A 22,070-nucleotide genomic window follows, 5' to 3' on the forward strand; every position below is an offset into this window, starting at 1 on the left:
AACTTGAAACATGCACACAAACCACCTATGGCTCTTGTTAAGATGCAGATTCTGTTGAGTACATCTGGGGTGAGATCTAAGATTCTGCATCTCTTTTTTAAACTTTTTTTTTTTTTTAATTGGGGAATGTTGGGGAACAGTGTTTTTCCAGGGCCCATCAGCTCCAGGTCAAGTCGTTGTCTTTCAGTCTAGTTGTGGAGGGCGCAGCTCAGCCCCAAGTCCAGTCGCCGTTTTCAATCTTTAGTTGCAGGGGGCGCAGCCCACAATCCCATGTGGGAATTGAACTGGCAACCTTGTTGTTAAGAGCTCGCCCTTGTTGTCTTCAATCTAGTTGTGGAGGCCGCAGCCTACTGGCCCATGTGGGAATCCAACCAGCAACCCTGTTGTCAAGTGCTTGCACTCTAACCAACTGAGCCATCCAGCCGCCCTGAGATTCTGCATTTCTAATACGTTCCAGGGACATGCTGATGCTGGTTGTCCATGGACCACACTTTGAGCCGTGAGGCCCTAGAAGGTGAGCCCCATCAGTGCAGGGTATTTGTTTGCTTCCCTTACCTCCTGGGAACATGGCTTATCTATGCTTCCCACTCTACCTTGCTGTGAGATGTCTGCATTGAATGCACACAGAGGGATTATGCTATTTGCAGCCTGGTCCATAGACACCCCCCAGAAAATCCTCACTCCACTCTTCTCTTCCCCTGTCTGGCAGCTGCATGTTGACAGCCAGGTATTCTTGGAAGCCACATTGAAGATGGCAGAACCTTTGCCAGCCTGGGTTCCTGAACGATGTTGTGACAAAGCTCCTCACCCCCAATTCCAGGTGGACATCAAGTGAATAATAAACTTCTCATCTTAAGCCACTGAGATTTGGGGCTCTCACTATAGAACCTAGTGCTAGCTGAACTAATACATGTACCCATTTTTCAGATGAGCAAGCCGAGGTCACAAACAGTAAAGTGATTTTTCTTGGAGCATAAACTAGCTAAAGAAAAAAATGGAACTAGAATCCAAGTCTTCCAACTCTTGCTGTTGACCACCCCCTGAACCTCAGTAGGGACGCACCTCATGTCCTCTGAGGGCTTTGTTACCTTGTCTGCTCCCTTCTCTTTCTCTTTGTCTTCCAGAGCTGAGACTCGGGCAGAGATTGGCCAGCAAGATGGAAGCAGGCAGAGTGGAGAGAACCAGCTGTAAGAAGGAGCAACCCTAAGAATGCTGATGATGCAGACTAGGCTGTGGCCAGGCAAAGGTTCCTGTGATTGTTTCGTTGTAGCTTCTAGGAATGAGCTCTACAACAGGATTTTCTGGCATTCAGATCCATGCCACATCTTTCTCAGAAAAAAGACTAGTGTCCCAGGTTCAGCTGGAGTTTGGTGTGGGACCTTCAACCTGAGGAGGGAGAGTGAGCTCCAAAGGTCTCCTAAAAATAGAGCTGAAGGACTGCTGCCACTGTTATCAGCCACTGCTCAGTACCCGGGATGGGTTTACCATCAAGTCTTTATTGACCTTGGCAAAGACAGGGGCCACCACATTCTTCATCCCCAAAGAATCCTAAAAGCTGCTATCCCTGTTGCTACTATTTCCATGTTCCACCCTTTAATATGCTCTCTGACCTCAGATGGATTTTCCTACTTTGTGTGTCATGGCTCACCCCATGGAGAATTAGAAGAAGAAAGGAAATTGTCAAAAAGGGGATTGGGAATGTCAGCTTCCTGAGGGCAGGAACGTTGTGTGTTTTGTTTGATGCTATATCCCTGATACTTGGCACAAAGTAGGCCTCAGTATGTTTTTTAAATGAATGAATGAATTTATTAACCTAAGCCTCAAACAGGTTGGGATTGTACAACTTAGTTTGTTCCTAGGTACATTCTAAATTGTGAAGTGGTGAGGACTTGTCTTCAAAACCAATCTGGCTCCCGGAAGCTTCACCCCTTTTCTGTGCCTCTACTGCTTCTCTTGAGACCCTTCTCTCATTTATAAAGCAGCAGGGAGCTATCTTTTGTGTTTTGGCTGTATGCAATAATGTAAATAACACTCGACAAAGTCCTGACTTCTGGTCCTGGCTTGGTATCCAATTTGCTACATGGGCTTAAGCAAGTCACTTCATCTTTCTGGGCATTTAGCTACAATGTTTCCCAAGGTTCCCATACATTCTAATCTAAAATCTGGTCCAAAGCAAGGATTTAATATTAATCATTTACTTGTTACCATGAATTTAGCCCCCAAGTTCCTTCCCAGATGTATTTAAAACTTCGTTACTAATAGCAGAGTGAAAGGACCCCATCTCTAGTAAAAAAGAGATTCACTCCTAAGATCAGGAATAAGACAAAGATGTTCGTTTTCACCATTTCTATTTAACATATTATTGGATGTTCTAGCCAGAGCAATTAGGCAAGAAAAAGAAATAAAAGACATACATATTGGAAAAGAAGAAGTAAAATGATATTTGCTTGCAAATGACAAGATTTTATTATATGTAAAAAATGAAACATTCCACAAAAAAAATTGTTAAAGGAAAAAACCCAAAATTCAGCAAAGTTGTAGAATTTAATGTAATTTCTGTCAAAACCCCAACGATTTTTCTTTTTTGTAGAAATAGAAAAAAAACATTATAAAATGCATATGGAATCTCAAGGTACCCTGAATAGCCAAAACAATCTTGAAAAAGAACATAGTTGAAGGACTGGTACTTCTTGATTTCAAAACTTACTACAAAGCTACAGTAATCAAAATGGTATGGTACTGACAAAAAGACCAATATATAGACCAATGGAACAAAATAGAGACTCCAGAAATAAACCTTCAAATGTATGGTCATATGATATTTGGAAAGGGAGCCAAGATCATTCAATAGGGAAAGGACAGTCTTTTCAACAAATAATGCTGGAGAAACTGGATTTCCACACCCAAAAGAATGCAGTTAGAACTTTACCTTGCACCATATTAAAAAAAAAATTAACTCAAAACAATCAAAGACCTAAATATAAGAGCTAAAATTATAAAGCTCTCAGAAGAAAACATAGGGGAAAAGCTTCATGACACTGGATTTGGCATTGGTTTCTTGGCTATAACATTAAAAGCACAGGCAACAAAAAGAAAAAAAATAGATTAATTGAACTTCCTCAAAATTAAAAACTTTTATCCATCAAAGGATACTATCAAGAGAGTGAAAAAGACAACCCACAGAATGGGGGAAAATATTTGCCTATCATATATCAGATAAGGGCTTAATGTCCAGACTATATAAAGAACTCCTAAAAATCAACAACAAAACGGTCCAATTAAAAAATGGACAAAAGCCTTGAATAGACATTTCTCTAAAAACATATACAAATGACCAATAAGCACATCAAAAGTTGCTCCACATCATTAGTCATTGGGTAAATGCAAATCTAAACCACAATGAGATACCACTCCAGATCCATGAGGATGGCTATTATTTTTAAAATGGAAAATAACAAATGATGGAGAAGATATGAAGCTTTTGGAACACTCATGCATTGCATGTAAAATGGTCTAGCTGCTATGGAAAACAATTTAGTGGCCCCTCAAAAAACTAAACATAAAGTTACTATATGACCAAGCAATACCACTCCTAGCTAAATACCCAAAGGACCTGAAAGCAGGGACGCTAACATATACTGGTACCTCAGTGTTCCTAAGAACATTATTCACAATAGCCAAAAGCTAGAAACAATGCGAGTCTACGTCAACAGAGAATAGATAAACAAAGTGTGGTGTATACCTACAAGGGATTATTATTCAGCCACAAAAAGGAATGAAGTTCTGATACAAGTTATAACGTGAATGAACCTTGAAGGCATTATGCTATGTAAAGTAAGCCAGACACAAAAGGACAAGTATTGTATGACTTCACTTAGATGAAATACTTAGAGTAGTCAAATTCATAGAGACAGAAAGCAGATTAGCGGTTACCAGGGGGTTGCGGGGGTGGGGGGGGAAGATTTATTATTTATTTACTTGTTAATTGATTATGGGGGTTTATTATTTAACGGGTACAGATTTTCTGTCTGGGATAATGAAAGTTTTGGAAATAGACAGTGTGTTGGTTGCTCAACCTTGTGAATATAATGAATGCCATTCAACTACACATTTAAAATAGTTAAAATGTATATTTTATTACAATAGAAAAACAAGTGAGAGAGAGGGAGAGGGAGAGGGAGAGGGAGAAGGAGAGGGGGAGAGAGAGAGAGAGAGAGAGAGATTCAGTAATTAGTGTTGAATGGCTAGAGGGCCCCTGACTCAGTGCCACTGTTTCCTTCATCCAAGCTTACTTGGTACAGCCTACCCTCCGATGACTTAACACTTGACAAATGCTCTCTGGTCATCACACTGTGGGCAATAGAGAAGAAGGAGGGAGAAAGAAAGATCTCCACCAACATCTGACTCTGGCTGGCTCCAGAAAAGGGCCTGTGGTTAAGACATAGGAGCCCCTAAAGGATGGATTTTTGTCTTTCAACCCTATTAAGTTAATCCTTCAACTTCTGGGGTTGCCCACTTAGCTGTTTTTGCTCCTTCTACAAAGCAACTGTGAAACGAGGGGCTCAGGCCAAACTTAAAGAAGCCCGATAAGTTTTCAAGACCCTCACGTCCCGGGAAGCCCCGCTGTCCCTGAATCACTAAATGAATTCACATCCTCTGGTCTTCTGTTGATACCTTTGTTTAATATCCAAATAATATGGATTGAGCATTCATTCCAGTACCATGGAAGTCCAGAGTCTTTCCCGGAGCCCTCTCCAACATTTCCTAGGATTCTGCTTGGGGACTTATCTTCTCATGGTTGTATTTGCCTTCTATTTCTTGCCCCGATGAAATTCTTGATTCTCCCTTACATTTTGGTTACCACTCCCTACCCCCACCCTGGGGCAGCTGTTCTTTTTCATTCTTTTCTTGTCCAGAGTTCAGACTAGGGCCCGTTCTCCTTCCCAGAGCAACATTAACACAAAAGCTATTGTGTTTAACAGACTTTCCCAAGGGTCGGGAATAGCTGGCTGAGTGGCACAGCGCAGGAAAAAACTACAAATTGGAGGTCAGATACCACCGTTTCTAGACACTCATTGGCCCTTCCCTGACACGGAACACTTTTCACTGGCCATGCCCCCACTTAGCTCTATGTTTCCTCCAGGTTGCTGGGGATCCCTTTTCTGAAGACACTTGTACCCATCTCCTCTCTTCTAGGGTGTCAACCCTGTATAACTTCAAACTGTCCGTTAAGCAACTCACAGAGCAATTTTGCTTTTAGCCTCCACTTCACACTGAGCTCTGAGATCTCTCTTTGCACATCTGAAAATACTTTTGAGGAGTTTCCCCAAACCCCAGGTATTCCACCATTAGGTACACAAACAGCCAAAGAAACTCTGACATTCCTGTTTTATTTTTTTTTTAATTTAGGTTGGATCAGATTTTAGGAAGGCAGGGCCCACTCATCCACGAAACAGAGCCAATCCCAGAGGCTGTGGAGTTTTAATCTTTCCATCACACATTTCCCTGGGTTTTAGTAAAACTGGAGATGGGGACTCTGCCCAGCTGGGACAATGTAAGAGCTCCCACAGGTGACAGAAGTTGTCGGGTTATCTAGACAGAAGTGCTTGGTGCTGGAGACGAGCAGGTACAATTCTGGGCCCTGGTCACCGTAGGGAGAGCCAGGGAGCAGCGTCCAGGGGTGGCGCCTGATAAAATCAAGTTCTTGGCTTGCCAACTCCTGCGTGTAGAGGCTCTTTGAGTGTAACAGGTCTCCGACTGTGACTGAGCAGATTACAGAGAAAAGGAAGTTCATCGGGACTAGAAGATTCTAGAGAGAAATGATGCTATTTCTAAGGCTGGGGGCAGTGGAGCCGGAAGAGGCCAGTGTCATACTGCTTGAGTAATTAAGACATTGTGGCAGCGCCTCAGGATGGACACACTGACTGAGGGAACAGAACACAGAACACAGAAACAGACCTGTGCATATTTGGAACTTTGAAATGTGACAGAGGTGGCATCGCTGATTGAGGGGAAAAGAGGACTCTTCAACAAACAAAGCTGAGAAAATGGTTATACATGTGGGAAAAACAGGAAATTTGTTCCCTATCGCACACCATATAAAAATAAACAACTCCAATGTGACTTAACTATCAAAAAGAAAAGTTAAAAAATTTTAAGCTTCGATTTCAAATTCTAAACTTAATGGAAAATATAGGTGGATATCTTTCAGACCTTGGAGCAGGGAAAGATTTCTTAAACAAAACACGGAAAGTATTAATCTTGGAGGTATTAAAGCAAAGAACATCAAATGATACCTTTAAGAAATTCAAAAGGCAGGTTACAAACAGATTGGGTTAAAGAATATATACAGAACTCCCACAAGTCAGTAAGAAAAGCATTCAGAGCCCAGTAGAAAAATGGGTAAGAGACATGGACAGGCATTCATAGAAGAGGAATCAAATACAGCTAACAAACAAAGAGATACCCAACCTCATAAGTGCTCAGAAAAATGCATCCCTTTAACTGGAAAATTAAAGTCTGACCAAACCCAGTGTTGGAGAGGATGTAGGCCCACACATCTCTCATTGCTCATAGGTGCGGAAATTGTTACGACGACACTAGAAAATCTTCACATCCTCTATAACACAGCAATTCCACTCCGTGTTACATAAACTTTTCACACACACCAAAAAATGTCTCATGGCAGCATTGCTCACAATAGCAATAATAAGAGAATGGATTAAAAGATGACTATTTCACACTATGGAATATTACACAGTGTTCAAAATTAATGAACCGCGGTACCACAAAATAAGGATGAAGCTCTGTGGTCTCATACTTGGTGCAAAAGTAAATCCCAAACTATAACCGACAACATATTGCTTATTTCACAGGGGCGCTATGGGGATCCAAGGAGGTCACCACAGAGGAAAGTATCCGGCTCAGGGCCTAGTGCATAGGCTTTCAGGACAAATAGAATCTGAAATCTGAATTCCTAGGACGGGGGACACCCACTGGGAAAGCTCTCTGTGCCACGCTGTATGCTCCGTCTTCCTCCTTCACCAGCTCCTTCCTTCCTGGCAGCCACCAGTCTCCCTGAGTCTCCCCTGCTCCGTGTCATGGGCATTCTGGCTTTGTGTTTGGGGTGAAATGTCCTGTGGAGCTCAAAGTGTCTGGAGCTTGGGTGTGGGGGTTTGGGGAGCGGTCAAGGACAGGCCAAGGGCCCCTGCAGCTCTAAAATCCACAGCTACAACCAGCTGGGGAAGCTCCCTGCTCCCTCTGGGTTTCTCTTCCCTCGTCTTCTAGATGGCCTATTATGACTCTTTTGGGGGCAATGCTGCGCGTTCACTTAGAGTGGGATGAAGATATTGGGGACTGAGAGGTCCGCTTAGTGCCATCTATCCCCATCACCAAGTCCTCCTCCCAATTTAGTCCTCATTTGCAAAATGTGGGTAATTGTGCCCATCTGACAAGGTCTTTGTGAGGATGTAGAGATAACACACAGTGTCTGACACATACTAGGCCCTCGATAACTGATTTTGGTGGTGTTTGTGTGTCAAGTGCCATTTGTGGTGCTGGACGCTATACATATTGGGACTGACACTACCTCCTCTCTTCTTAGGTCTCCCCTATAGGTGACAGCACAGGTGACTTTGCCTCCACATGACAACTCTTTAATGTGGGAAGACAATTAGGTCCCCCAGAGATGTGTTTTTCCAGGCTAAGTGACCTGGGTCCTCAGCTGCTCCTCCAATGACTTAGTTCTCTCTAATGCTGTCCGTACTCCTTTGGAGTAAGTCCAAGTTTGTCAGTAGCCCTTTTAAAATGGAACACAAGGAGCTTAATTTTGTGCTTCATGAGAAAACTCAACAGAGAAGCCACCTTGTTTTATTACAAACCCAATGGAAGCTAATACCAATCACACCAAATGGCCAATTCCAGAGATTTGCAGTAAGATTTCTGGAGCTAGAGGACTAAACAAACAAACAAACAAAAATACCTATCCTCACAAGAGGTAAGGAGACCTCTGGGATTCTAGAATGTTCTGTTTCTCGACCTAGGTGATGGTTACATGAGTTATTCATTTTTAAATAATTCGTTGAGCCGAGCATTTTAAAATTTTCCCCCCTTTTTCAGCCTGCCTCCCCGCCCCCCGCCACCCACACTCCGGTTCAAGCCGCTGTTTCTCAGTCTAGTTGTGTAGGACACAGCTCCCTGGCCCATGCTGGTGTTATGAGCCTTTGGCTCCCCGGGGCCAAGGCAGTTGGTTGCCCATCGCCGGTCCACTCACAGCAGCTCACGGTAGCCCACAGCAGCACAGGGCAGCCCAGCTCCAGGGAGAGCCGTTGTTCACAGTCTTAGCTGTAGAGGGCGCAGCTCACTGGCCCATGTGGGAATCGAACCAGAGATTTTGACGTTAGAATCACCGCGCTCCAACAATCTGAGCCACCGGGCAGCCCGATTTTTCAATTTTTTTGAGATCAACTTCTTGATCTTTATTGATATACAATTCCCATATAACACAATTTACCCGTTTAAAGCGTACAATTCAATGGGTTTTGGTCTCGTCACAAATATATGCAATTATCGCCGCAGTTAATTTTAGAACCTTTTCATCACCTCAGGAAGAAAGCTATTTTAGTTGTCATTCCTCTGTACCCCATTCTCCTCAACCCTAATCATCTACTAATCTACTTCCTGTCTCCATAGATTTGCCTATTCTAGACATTTTGTGTAAATGAAATCATGTGATATCTAGACTTTTGTGACTGATTTCTTTCGTTTAGCATAATGTTTTCAAGGCTCATCCATGTTGTGGCATGTATCCGTATTTCACCCCTTTTTTAGTGGCCAAATAATACCCCATTGTATCGATATACCACTTTTGTTTCTCCATTCCTTAGTTGATGGACATTTTGGTTGTTTCCACCTTATGGCTATTATGAATAATGTTGCTATAAGTATTCATGTGCAAGTTTTTGTGTAGACAGGCTTCCATTTCTCTTGTGCAAATAAATACCTAGGAGTGCAATTGCTGAGTCACATGATAACTCTCTGATTAACAGTTTGAGGAACAGCCAGCCTTGTTTTCCAAAGTGGCTGCACCATTTTACATTTCCACTAGGAGTGTATGAGATTTTTCATTTCTCCAAATCTTCACCAAAACTTGCTGTTATCTGACTTTTTGATTCTAGCCATCCTAGTGGGTGAGAAGTGGTATCTCGTTATTGTGGTTTTCATTTGCATTTCCCGGATAACTAATGATGTTGAATATTGAGATTTATGGACTTTCTTAATATACATCATTCTTAAATAAAAACAGAGTTTTTAAACAAACACTCAGTTCTTGATCCTTGGTATCTATAACAGTTGCTCGGCCCTGAAAGTACAGAAACCAGAACTTCTGGGTGCTGGAGATTCTGTATTTCGCATGTTGGGTTCACCTCTGGGGTTCACCAAGCCTTTTTGATTCCAAGCTAGAGTGGAGCTGCTTTCCTTCCCAGCCTGGCAATTCCCCTGGGTCGAACACTGAGGGGTGCTGAGTGTACCTGTGTGTAGGTGTATATTTTCCTCCGTGCACTCAGGGTAAACTCAGGTTGTGGAATGGAGGGGAAGGTTAATATTCAGACTTGGGTTAGCTATCTGAAAGATCATGTGTGGCACGGGACATTTTTGACCCACTTAAGTCTTTGTCTCTTCATCAAGGCACAGAGTCCGGGACAAGAAGACCGAGATACTTGATCCAGACATGGGCCTTGTGCAGAGAATCATCTCTGGATCAAGTGAAAAGTACACCCTACCAACACATGTTACTTGTCCTACTTTACATATGGGACATCTGAGGCTTAGAGTAGTAAAACAATTTACCCGAGCTTCAACAAAGTAACTTAGACTGCAAAAAGCTTCTCTTTGGAAGGTGGGGTGAAAGCTTGGTGCCTTGGCAGGGACCCTGATGGCTTGGTCCAGAGAGGCCAGATTTAGCTCTGGGGCCAGCTGCTGCCATCCAGGTCTCTAGCCACTTAGTCATCCTCTTCCCCAGGTGACCTGTGGGCCGTGTTCTTCCTTTTCCTCCTATCAGATGCAAGATCTTGATGTTGCTAGTTTCGTTCAGGCACTAAGTACCTCTTGCTTCGGAGGTTAAGGCAAGTGTGTTGGCTCGAAGATTCTCCAGGAAGTACAAGCTGAGGTAGAGCGAGGAGTGCAAAAGGCTTTGGGGGGAGCAAGACCTAGGAGAGAAAAAGGGAGAAAGCAAAATTGGGCAGAGGGACCCAAAAGACCACGATGCACACCTAACCAAGTCTGCCAGGCCAGCAGGAAGCAGCAGAGTGAAGCCTGTCCTACACAGGGGTCCCCAGGGTAGAGAAATCTCCAGATTCCTGTACTTGTTCCTTGCTCCCACCTGCCCCCTCCAAGGAAATTGATGTGGACCCCGAGGGAGCTAAAAGCTGGAACTTATCAGCTAGTCACACCCCACATCTTTTCTTAAACGAGGGTCTGAGCAGCACATGTCCTCCTCCGCCAGTGCCCCAGACAAAGTCAGACATCCTTATAGGGATCAGTTACTGACGAGCTGGCTCAGGGAATCACCTGGAATTCCAGAACCGCAGACTGTAGAGCTCACGATAACTAAAGAGAAAGTGGATTCTGACCTCCCTTCCCCCCACCGTACCCCCACTTTCCCCTTCGATTTTTGCAGCTCATGTCAGGAGTGGTTTGTCACCAATCTGGGAAGACTCTGAAAAGTCTTTGGGCCTCGGTACCCAGGACTTGGGAAGAGTCAAGCTACTCCAGGGTTCTTCGTGCTGTTATTCACGAATGAATTCAGATTTCTGGGGGTGCTCATAGGCGTCACTGTCATCATGGCTTCTTCAACATAATCATCTTTCAGCGTCAAACAGCATTCTTAAAATACCAAATTCTCTGTGATGTCAGATTGAACTATACTGCAATGAAAAGGAAACGTTTTAGTTTTCCCTGTCCTCTAGAAACTTCTTATATTTGGGGCAGTCACATGCTAAGCCAAATGTAGAATAAATATAGTGCTTTTTGGCCTCTACAGTCCTGGTTTCCAATTTCCCCTCTATAAAAAGGGAATTACTAGGACTGCAGCCTCCTAGCCCTAGAGGCCCAGAGAGACTTCAGGGAGATAATGGAGGGGAAAGCCAGCCTTTGAGCGCCTCATTCCAAAGTTATCAGAGCATCTTTTGCCTAAGGCTCTTGAAACCTCTTGAAAGCACCATCACATTTTCATCATATAAAAATTGCCCAAGAGAGATCTCCTCATTATCAGCACTTGATGAGAATCTGGCATTTATCTTCACATTCCCCTATGATCATAGAGTCTTGTGGGTCCAAAGAGACCACAAAGGGCACCTTTCTGCTGATTTATCTGCAAAGCAGCCTGGGGCAGAGGCAAAGCCCCAGGTATCTCTCTTGCCTCCTCCTCTCTGAGGCCCAGGTGGTGGTTCCCAGTGTGGTCGGTCCCCAGCGCCCTGGTCTCCTTGGCTTGCTACTCTGTATGCCACGCTAACTTTTATTTAATTCTACTTCCTACTGCAGATACACTAGGAGAATTTCGTCCATGGTTCAAATTCATGCAACTCGTATATTATGTGGGCAGAGCATGTCCCAGGTTCTCAGGGAACAGGGGAACCAGGAGAAAACAAGGCCTGCCTGGTAAGGCAGGAAGGGACTTCCCTTCACCTCCTCATTTACAGGTGAGGTGGACACCGTGAGCAGGTGCCCAGCCAAGCAGGACACAGTCCGCCTGACTGAAATATCCTGGTTCTTCCTTCTGAGATGCAGTGTGAAGTGGAAAGAACTTGGGCTTTAGAGCTAACTGAATTTGGCTTTGCCTTAACTTCTCCAAGCCTGACCTCGGGCAAGTGACTTAACCACTAAGAGCCTCGATTTCCTCAGCTGTAAATTAGAGATAATAATTCCCACCCTGCAAGCTTGCTATGATTAAAGATAATGTATGGGGAGGGACTGGATTATAATAGACATTCAATAAATGGTAGTTATTATAATCATTAGATTTTCTGCTATGAATTTAACAGGTAGCTATGGAGCATGTACTCTTTATTCATTCATTTGTTCAAACATCTATTCATTCATAAAACATTTATGAACTTAGAATAGTGTTGAGCTCAGTGAGGATACTACCAAGAAATAGAAAGCAGGATCCCCGAGTTCAAGAAACTCAAACTTGAGTTGGAAACAATAAGCTGCAGAGGAGTTGAATTATAAAATGGGACCCATCATACCTTCTTTGCTGTGTTGGAGAGTGAAGTGGGCTAAGCCTGCAAGCTCAGCATTTGGCCCCAAGTAGACTCACTAAAGGATAGCCAGCCTGGAGTTGTGTCTTACCTGAGAGCAGAGGTGGAGTCCATCAGTCTGCTATGAGGTTATGAAACGTGAGCTTTAAGGGCCCCTCACTTAGATGGGCTCCTTCCAAGGCTCTGTGCCGAATTTTGTTTTTCTTTCCTAGAGAGGACCCCCGCCCCCCAATTGTTATAGCTTCAAAGTCCGCAAAACTGGGACTATCATTCACGGAGGACTGGGTTTTAAAGTCAGATGATAAAATAGAAATCTACAAGTGCATACCTCACATCTCATGCGCTAAGTGTCAGGAGCACAAAGGTGAGGAAAAGAACGGATCAGGATACCTTGATGTCTGAAAGGAAGGTATGAATCGAGGCTGCTTCACAGTGGAGCAAGGATTTGAAAATTGGAAGCTGCATGGAGTGAAGGAAATGATGCAGGGGCAGGAGGGGAGGGGTAAGCAGGTGAGGAAGTATACTTTATTTAAACAAATACACACAGTGTCCTTTCTGTGTTCACGGATAATGGATAACGTGGAGTGGTGGAACGCTGCTAGGAGCGCACTGACCTGGGCTCCGCTTACGTAAACACCATGACTTTGCACACGCCAGGTGAACTCTCAGAATGTCAGTATCCTTTGTAAAACGAAAATACTAACACCTATCTCCCAAGTAATAGTGCACGAAATTAGGGAAATATCTGTGTAAAAGTACTTTGTAAAGTGTAAAGAGCTCTACTTACCAATGGTGGGTCCAATTCATTTTACTCATACAGTAGAAAGGATTTTCTTGTTCACCAACATGATAATCGTGGAAAGCACCCTTAGAGGAAAAAACAACAACCCAGAACTCTCTGAATAATCTGCGGCTTAGTCCCTGAATTTGAGCAATTTTCTTAACTTCTTCAAGCCTGTTTCTCCATCTTTTAAAGCACGAAAATAATTATGGTTTTCTGTCAGTGCAGTTTTTAAACATTATTATTTTATACTAGGAAGAAAATTTCCACCCATGTTGTTACAGAGGGGAAATTGGGTTCAATGTCTGATGGTCCCAAATAATAGGCTCCATCTTTTTTTATCTGTTATGGATGTTCCTGTGAACCAGGCTTTTCAAATGTCTAGTGAAGGAGGCCACCAAGGTGCCTGCATGTCACAGGAGAAAACTGCCAGGGACTGGTTCGAAAGCAAAGACAACAGTCTGTTTTGGAGCGTCCTCCATCTGTGATGTTTGACATCCTGCAGACACCATCTGAGACACTGACAAGACCAGCATCTTCTCAGCATGACACTGCTGAGGAATGACACAGATGGGAGGACGTCTCACCCCAAACACACCTGTAGCACTGCCCCCCGCCCCGACTCTGCTCCCCCTGCCCTGACGGCAGTGTCTCTTCTCCATCCCATGCTCACCCCGGTTGGTTCAGAGATCTCTACCATTAGATGAGTAACCAACAGTGGGATATGAGCCTGCCCTTCTGCGGAATTCCAGACCTAGAGTAACAAGTTCAAACAGCCTGTTATTATTACCACCAATCATAATAACAGGAATAATGAGCAGGAATTGCTTTTATTAAGTAAATCAGGAAACAGCGCCTTCCAACATGTTCCAGAGACACGTCAGGGGGCTCTCCAAGTGCCTGGATGGTGTTGGAGCATGTGCTGCTCTCCTTTAGGAGGGAGCTGCTCCACAATTACTGGTCTCTTGACAGCAGGTTAGGACTCATCTTATAAGTATATAATAACATAAACGGACTTTGTTTACCAACTCCTACATTATAAGTGTGTGTTGCCCTCCTATAAAACTCCCTTTTTAATAGGTGCATTTTGGAAATGATTTCATAATTGTAGCCATTTAAAGACCAAGATCTTTAACCGTCATCTGTTGCTATTTTTCTCAATTTTGGCATTAATAGGGAAACATGAGCTTGCTTAGCCCTGTAATCTTCTCCAGGGATCAAGCGCAGTACTCTGAATGTACCAACACACAAGAAAGGTGCCCGGTAAGTGCTTTCTCAATGAATGAATGGATCAAGAAGATATTTCATAGGTCGTTTCTGTCACCGCCTTGCTTTCTAATGGGGCTGTCTCTGAAACATCCTGGAGGTGTCGCAATGATAACGCAGGAGGACACAGAGCTTGAGAGCACAACGTGTCCACCATTGGAATTCAGTGTGTCTGGTTGAGTGGTACACACAGCCCTCGGTGCGCCTAGTGTATTTGACACTTGGAATAATTAATTATTTTTACACCTCCTCTTTCTATACGTCAAAATTATGGTCCATAATAATCATGTAATAATCGGTTTATTGATTCTTTCTTTTGTTATAAAAGAACAATTAAAAAGATAAACAGGGGCCGGCCCGGTGGCTCAGGTGGTTGGAGCTCTGGGCTCCTAACGCCGAAGGCTGCTGGTACAATTCCCACATGGGCCAGTGGACTCTCAACCACAAGGTTGCTGGTTCGACTCCTCGACTCCGCAAGGGATGGTGGGCTGCACCCCCTGCAACTAACAATTGGACCTGGAGCTGAATTGTGTCCTCCACAACTACGATTGAAAGGACAACTTGACTTGGAAAAAAATCTTGGAAGTACACACTGTTCCCCAATAAAGTCCTGTTCCCCTTCCCCAGTAAAATCTTTAAAAAAAAAAAAAAAAAAAAAAAAAAAAAAAAAGATAAACAATTATATTAAAGATACCATCCAAATTTAGGAAGATGTTTCATGCACAAACCAAAATGAGCTGTTACCAAGCAACATTTTATACTTTGCAGTGCAACTCTGTTCCACTATATTAGATTTTAAATGCAAAGACTCTAAGTCCTCACATAAAATGACAGAACTTAAGTAACTCAAATTCTGTTTCTTCACCTCTACACTCAATGTGCTGTCACCCTTTCCAAATGTGTCTTTTCAACACCACCAAGCCTTTCTGCAGTTATGATTGGAGTTGGTGTCCTATAAAGCTAACTCGATTCTGACACTGTGTAGCAGGGCATAGCGGCAGATCCCACAGGGTAAGGGCTCGATCCCGCAGGACTACTCCTACTTCAGATGCTAATCGCTACTGGAAGGTCCAGGTTGTTTGTTACCTGGGCTTCTGACCAACTGGCTGTAAATCAGAGGTTCCCACCATCCCTCCTTGGGTTCAATTAATTTGCTAGCGTAGCTCACAGAACTCAGGAAACCTGTTCACTCAGTAGATCACCATTTATTACAAAAGATATTAAAGGATACAAAAGAACACCAGATGAAGAGAGACACAGGGCAAGGTCTGGAAGGGTCTTGAACACAGGAACTTCTGTCCCCGTGGAGTTTGGGGTTCACCACCCTCCCAGCACATGGATACGTTCTGGTTCACCAACCTGGAAGCTCTCCAAACCATCCTTTTGGGGTTGTATGGAGGCTCCATTACATAGGTATGATTGATTAAATCATTGGCCATTGTGATTGACTGAACCTTCAGCCCTTCTCTGCTCCCCAGAAATTGGGAGGGGAGAGACTGAAAGTGCCAATCCTCTAATCCTGGTTTATCTTCCTGGCAACCAGCCCCCATACTTGGGATTTTTCTAAAAGTCGCCACATTAACATAAACTTAACTGTTGAAAGGGGCTTGTTACATGGATAACAAGACACCCATTTTGCCTTCATGGCTCTGAAGCAATTTCAGGAACTGAGGACAAAAGATGAAATGTTGTAATAAAAGATGCTGCCACTGCTCTGATTGCTTAGGAAATTCCAAGAGTTTGGGGAGCTGTGAGCCAGAAGATCAAAATACATATTTATTATAATTCACAATACCACACTAATTCTTTGAAATCAACTATTTAAATGCAAGAATATAATAGCAAAAGGAGCTTCCGCAAACTCTTGGAATTTCCGAAGTGGTCAGAGCAATGAGAATATCTTTTGTTATGACATTTGGTTTTTTGTCCTCAGTGCCTGAAACTGCTTCAGAGCCATAAAGACGAATGGGTGTCTTATTATCCTTGGACTGTGCGTGGAAGAGAGCTCTGCCTATTCCAAACCATTCAGCCATTACGAACATACCCTGGAAATAGAAGCCTTTTCCTGGGTCCTTGCTGGTGGGGTGAGTGGGCAGGGGAAACAGGACGATGGAACTGGGAGTTCTCCAAATTAACTGCCATATAGAATACAATGTTTACTAAAAATAGTAATAGAAATGTGCTAACTTGAAGTGTGTGTGTGTGTGTGTGTAGTATGTGTGTGTGTGTGTGTGTGTGTGTGTGTGGTGCATAGTTAAACTCAACAGTAATCGTGGCAGCTATTAGACAATATAAGGTTTGGGGAGCGGGAGCATGTCATCACTGATTTTGTTTAGCACTGTAGGTGCATGGTAATCATAAAAGATCGACTGACTTCAGTTTCATTAATGTTTTTAAATTCTCTACAGAAAATGCCCCTTAACCCTTTTGTCTCAGTGCAAGCAGCTGATCCCTTGGAGCACTCATCCTAAAGGAGCCCGGAAGGACGGGTGTGATCACCTATCCGGAGAGGGAAGGGTGAACTTCTCAGCACAGCAGGGCCTGTGCCTCTCACCGTGCTCTCCTTGCCCAGGGAGCTCCCATCTGAGTCCTTCAGGTTGAGATGGTGGTAATGGAAAGGGCTGCTGCTTAAACCCTCTGAGATTTTAAATTTTAGGGTATGACTAACTCAGTTTGACGGTGCTTTCCAACAGAGTGTTACCCAACAGTAACGAGTCGTGTTGTCCCCTCTTCACGTAGAATGCCATGTGGCTGAGGAACCTGTTGTACTCAGCGGAAGGTGACAAGCTCAAGAGCAAAGAGCCGCAGAGCCCAGGCTGACTGACCACAGCACTGAGTCTGCAGGTGTTCCCAGTGACGCATTGGCTACACCCATCACTGTAACATTAAGTAAGCTTGCTGTGGTCCTGCTGTTAAATGAGAACTTTCACAGACATTATCTCGTTTTGGTCCCCCGATAACTCCAGAAGATAAATACCATCCCCTACTTCAGAGCTTGGAAACTCATCCAGGAGAATGATGAACTCTCCCAAGGTCATAGAGCAAAGATTTGAACCCTGTTCTTTTTTTTCACTTCTATTAGCATTTATTTGATATTGAATTTAGTCCCGGGCCATAAGTTTTTGTTTCTTCAGTTTCTTCTGAGATCCTTTTTTTCTGCGCAACCTCCTCTTCTGGTTTGGGAACAATCTGCTCTTTCTCAGTGAGGACCATCTTAGTGTGGCAGGGGGAGCTCATGTATGGGTTAACCCTCCCACGAGCTCTGTAAGTTCCGCGCTGCATCCTGGGAGCTGTGTTCCCTGGCTGTGCTCAGTGACCAGACAGTCTACATCTAAACCCTTAGGTCAGCATTCCTCTGCATTTGTAAGCACGTGCAGCAAAAGCTCAGCACTCTCCAGGCCACTGACCCTGCGTCCAGCCCCACTGTTTGACCTGGGCACACCTCCATTGTAAAGATGGAATGGCACACATTGCTTCTGTAAAGTGACATCCTTCAGATACTTGGTGGCTTTTCGGATATGCATACCCTTGATGGCCTGGGCAGTTTCACGAGTGTTCTTAAAGTGAACACGTAGATTTGAACCTCTCGATTTACATGATTTTGTGGGGTTCTCCGGGTCAAGCGAATAGCGAACCATTTTCAGAGGTCACCTCAGGCTGCTTTCGGGAAGAGAACCCTGTTCTTTTTAAGCTTTCATTTTCCTGACTGACTTGTGACCTTGAGCAGGGTGGGCAAAGAAGAAACCGCAAAATGTCCACTAAAACGTCTGATATTACACAGCTTGTAAATATGTAAGTTCAGATGCCAGAAGTGAAAAACTAAGGCCTCTTTTCATTTCATTTTTTAAAATGGAGGCACCAGTTCATAGAGTGGAGTGCACACATCCGAAGGGTACAGCAGGTGACGACTGGCATTTAACCCCCACCCAGAACAAGGTACATTTCCAGGCTGCTAGCACGCTCCCTCATCCCCTCCCAGCTGTACCCACCCTCCCAGGGTAACCACTGATCCTGATTTTATCTCGAGATTAATTTAAATATTCCCCCCCCCTTTTTTGGCTCTTACAATACCAAACAACTTATCAGACTCATATTTTTCATAAATTAATTTGTTTTTCTAACTAACTGAGCAAAAGTGATGTACTCCACCTCAGAAACATTCTCACTCTGAGAATGAGCTTTCCTCGAAAAGCCACCTGCTTTGCTCCCCTACCTGAACCTCCATCAGGTCATAAACACCTCTGCTCAGTGAGGTGAGTAGACTATTTAAAATAGCAGTCGACTGTGGCATTCTGTATTCTATCCCTGCTTTATTTTACTCCACAGCGCCTCCCACTGTCTGACATAGTGTACATTTTCCTTAATTGTTTATTTTCCACCCTCCCCCACCCCCACTAGAACGTAAGCTCCTTGAAAACAAGGCTGTCGGACTGTTGCGTTTACTGCTGTATCTCTGCCCCCTCCAACTGTTGTATCCGGCATTTATGTGCTCAGTAAATATTTGTTTTAAGAAATGAGAATCAGTAGAGTGACCCAAAAACCTTGAGCATATGCCTCAAAATTTAGTTGGAACATTCATTTCTAATTTAGGAAATTAAAAATACAATTGCATACATGTTATTGGGAATTACAAGCTCATTCCTCAGTAGGTTGCTATGACTTACAAACATGAGGAAGGAAACTAAAGGAAAACTCAAGATCTTCAGAATCAGAAGGAATCCTGGCTCTGCCATGTCCTAGCTAGATAACCTTGGGCAAGTTAGTTTATGTCTAGGAGCTCATTCTCGTCTGAAAAATGGGAATAGTAATGTCTGTTTTGTACCATGGTTTCCAGCATTATGTAAAGCACTGTTCAATAACTAGAAGCCATATTTATCACACTGTTCTCGGAGTCAGAGTAAGACACATGATTCACACCTGAGCAGGAAAACCAGTGCTAATCCTGCCCTGATACCTGCAGCGATGAACAGATATGTTGTGAACGAGTAACTATATTTCTTGAAGTTCCTTAAGCCCACTCTCATTCTCTCTCATTACAGTCTGTATCACTGGGCCAAGGTGAGAGCTAAAAGTTCCATAGCCAAATGCCTTGAAGATACACCTGCATGGGAATTTCCCACAGAAATGGTGACCCAGTCATCTTTCTTGCAGAAACCCTCCAGATTGATCTAGCCATGTGACGATTTACTGTTCTCAGCCTTCCACGAGGCTCTTTTTACTCCATGTTTAGCAGCATGATCAGATGGCCTCTGAGGAATTTCTCCCAAGAATCGTAAGACTTGGAGTCAGGAGGAGCAGGACAGAGCCCTTCTAGCCAGCGGCTGTGTGTCGCTCCCCCACCTAGAGCTGGACGCCTGACATTCCACTGTGGCGTTATTCTTTCCTGTGACTTTCTCTCGTTCAGTCTGCAGAGATGCCTGAGAGGTTATCAGTCATTTATACTTTAATGTGAATGCGTTTTCCAGCACTTCTCATAAGAGCAAGTGAGTTGAGAGGAGAGGGAGAAATAAAGAATGAGAAATAACTGAGGAGAAAATGCTGACCACGATGAGAAAGGCTGTTGAAGGAGGAACTCTTGAGCTAAAAGGAAGCCAGCGCTGTTTCTTACAGGTCTGATTCTGAGTCTAGGGGTGGACGTCTCAGCTCTGGCTGGGCACACAGTCCCCTCTATGACCTATCAACATTTTTAATTTCATAGTTGTTCAGAAGAGGTTGCTGTCCACTGCTGACAACTTACTGACACGTTCCCATAGTCAGCATTTATCAGGGACTGGAGGCTCCAAGGTAAGACTGGAAGCTGAAGAAATTTTGTTCATAAATTGATGCCATATGTAAACAAACAAGCAAACAAAACAAAGAATGAAGCGAGTATTCTGATCTAGGTTTGTACTGTGCATGGATCTGACTACCGCTGCTAAAACTTTTTCCTTGTAGGCGATTAGATTGCAATGGAACCTAAAGAAGGTTTTTTTTCTTCTTTCATCTGTAGCTTATAACAATTACTGCGTGGCATACACAGTGCAATTGAATGCAATGCAGTAAATACTTTGACCAGTAATTAATGGTCTTATTCAATAACTATTTACGGAGTGCCTGCTATGTGTTAAACATGGGACAGGAAGCTACTTCGGTGAACAAGACACAGAAGCCCCCTTCCCTCCCCCACCCCCCCGCCCACTTTCCCGAAATTTACATTCCTGAGGGTGGGTGGGGGGAGACAGAGAACAAACAAGTAAAAATAAATAAGAAAATTCTGGATAATCATACATACCATGAAGAAAATAGAGTACTGTGTGAGAGAATGCCTGTGTGTGTTGAGGGTGTGTGATAAGACGGTCAGGAAAACGCTTTTTGAGGATATGACATCTGAGACCTGAATTATGAGAAGGGTGCAGATGTGTGCATACTGGGCAAATGGCACGTACAAAGGCCCTGACACAGGAAGAAGCTTGGTTGGTGTCTTAAGGACTCAAAGATCTGTGTACTTAGCACACAGAGAGGGAGGTGGGAAGAAGCAGATGAGGTCAGAGAGATGGGGCAAACATTAAGACTTTGTGGGCTGTGGAAAGAAGACTTTGTGGGAAGCGTTAAAGATAATGAGATGACATTGGGTGGCTGTGGAGCAGAGGAATGACATATTATTATTTTATTGAAAATGTCCCTATTGCATTGTTTTGTACACCTGAAACTAATTTTAAAAAATGCAATGTCTGTGAGGTGCAACAAAGCAGAGGGCAAGAAAATGAAAAAAAGTAAATGTCCCAATCTCACAATGAGATTAGGTAGAAAGTATGCTCCAGTTTACTGTTTTTTTGTTTGTTTTGAAGATGCTTACTAATCTACTGAATGAATAAACACATGAATGAATGAATGAATGAATGAGTGAGTGAATCAATCAATCAATCAATCAAGAGTGAGCAAGGTTTAGTAGAAAGGACATTGACCTCTAGTTAGTTAGACAAGACAGCTGTATCACTAGTTGGCTGCGTGACCTTGAGCAACTAACTCATGTAACCTCTTTGATTCTCAATTTCTTCATCTGCAGAATGGAATAATACGTCCCTGAACTGCCCCCATAAGCTGTGGTGAGGATCAATAAGACATGTGAAAAATGTTTCATTGGGCGCCTGGATGGTTCAGTTGGTTAGAATGGGAGCTCTTAACAACAAGGTTGCCAGTTCAATTCCTGCATGGGATGGTGGGCTGTGCCACCTGCTACTAAGACTGAAAATGGTGAGTGGACTTGGAGCTGAGCTGCACCCTCTACAACTAGATTGAAGGACAATGACTTGGAGCTGATGGGCCTTGGAGAAACACATTGTTCCCCAATATTCCCCAACAGTTTTTTTTTTTTTTTAATGCTTATATGAAAAGTGATGGATGATGATGGAGATGATACGTTTTCGGTTGTGTTAAGCCACAGTGGCAAGCCTTGATTCAACTTTAAAGCCTTTGATATTCATGAGTATTATTTGGAGTCTATCGCACATCTCAGCCTGTATTCCTGCCAATTGGGTGGTTTGCTCCCTCTGTGTAAAGTAGTTCTGCTTTTATTTATCCTTAAAACCTCAAGAGAAAGCCCCCAGCTCCTGTACACAATCAAAATCCGTTGTCTTTGCCTTGGCACCAAACAGCTGAGAATGTGCTTTCAGAGATGGTATCTTATTTGATGCTGGCAACTCTGGAAAAGAGGCAGGTCAGGCTTGATTTCCCCAGCTAGGACTCGCATCTACTCTGCCTCTTTTCACAAGGCTCATGTCCAT

General features: G+C 43.5%; 1 pseudogene; it reads right to left on the bottom strand.

The window, feature by feature from the left end:
• Positions 1–17,408: 17,408 nt before the first annotated feature.
• Positions 17,409–17,952, bottom strand: LOC117028517 (60S ribosomal protein L17-like; annotated as a pseudogene).
• Positions 17,953–22,070: the final 4,118 nt, after the last annotated feature.

This window comes from Rhinolophus ferrumequinum, chromosome 10 (assembly GCF_004115265.2).
Source record: "Rhinolophus ferrumequinum isolate MPI-CBG mRhiFer1 chromosome 10, mRhiFer1_v1.p, whole genome shotgun sequence".
In the NCBI taxonomy this organism is placed as follows: Eukaryota; Metazoa; Chordata; class Mammalia; order Chiroptera; family Rhinolophidae; genus Rhinolophus; species Rhinolophus ferrumequinum.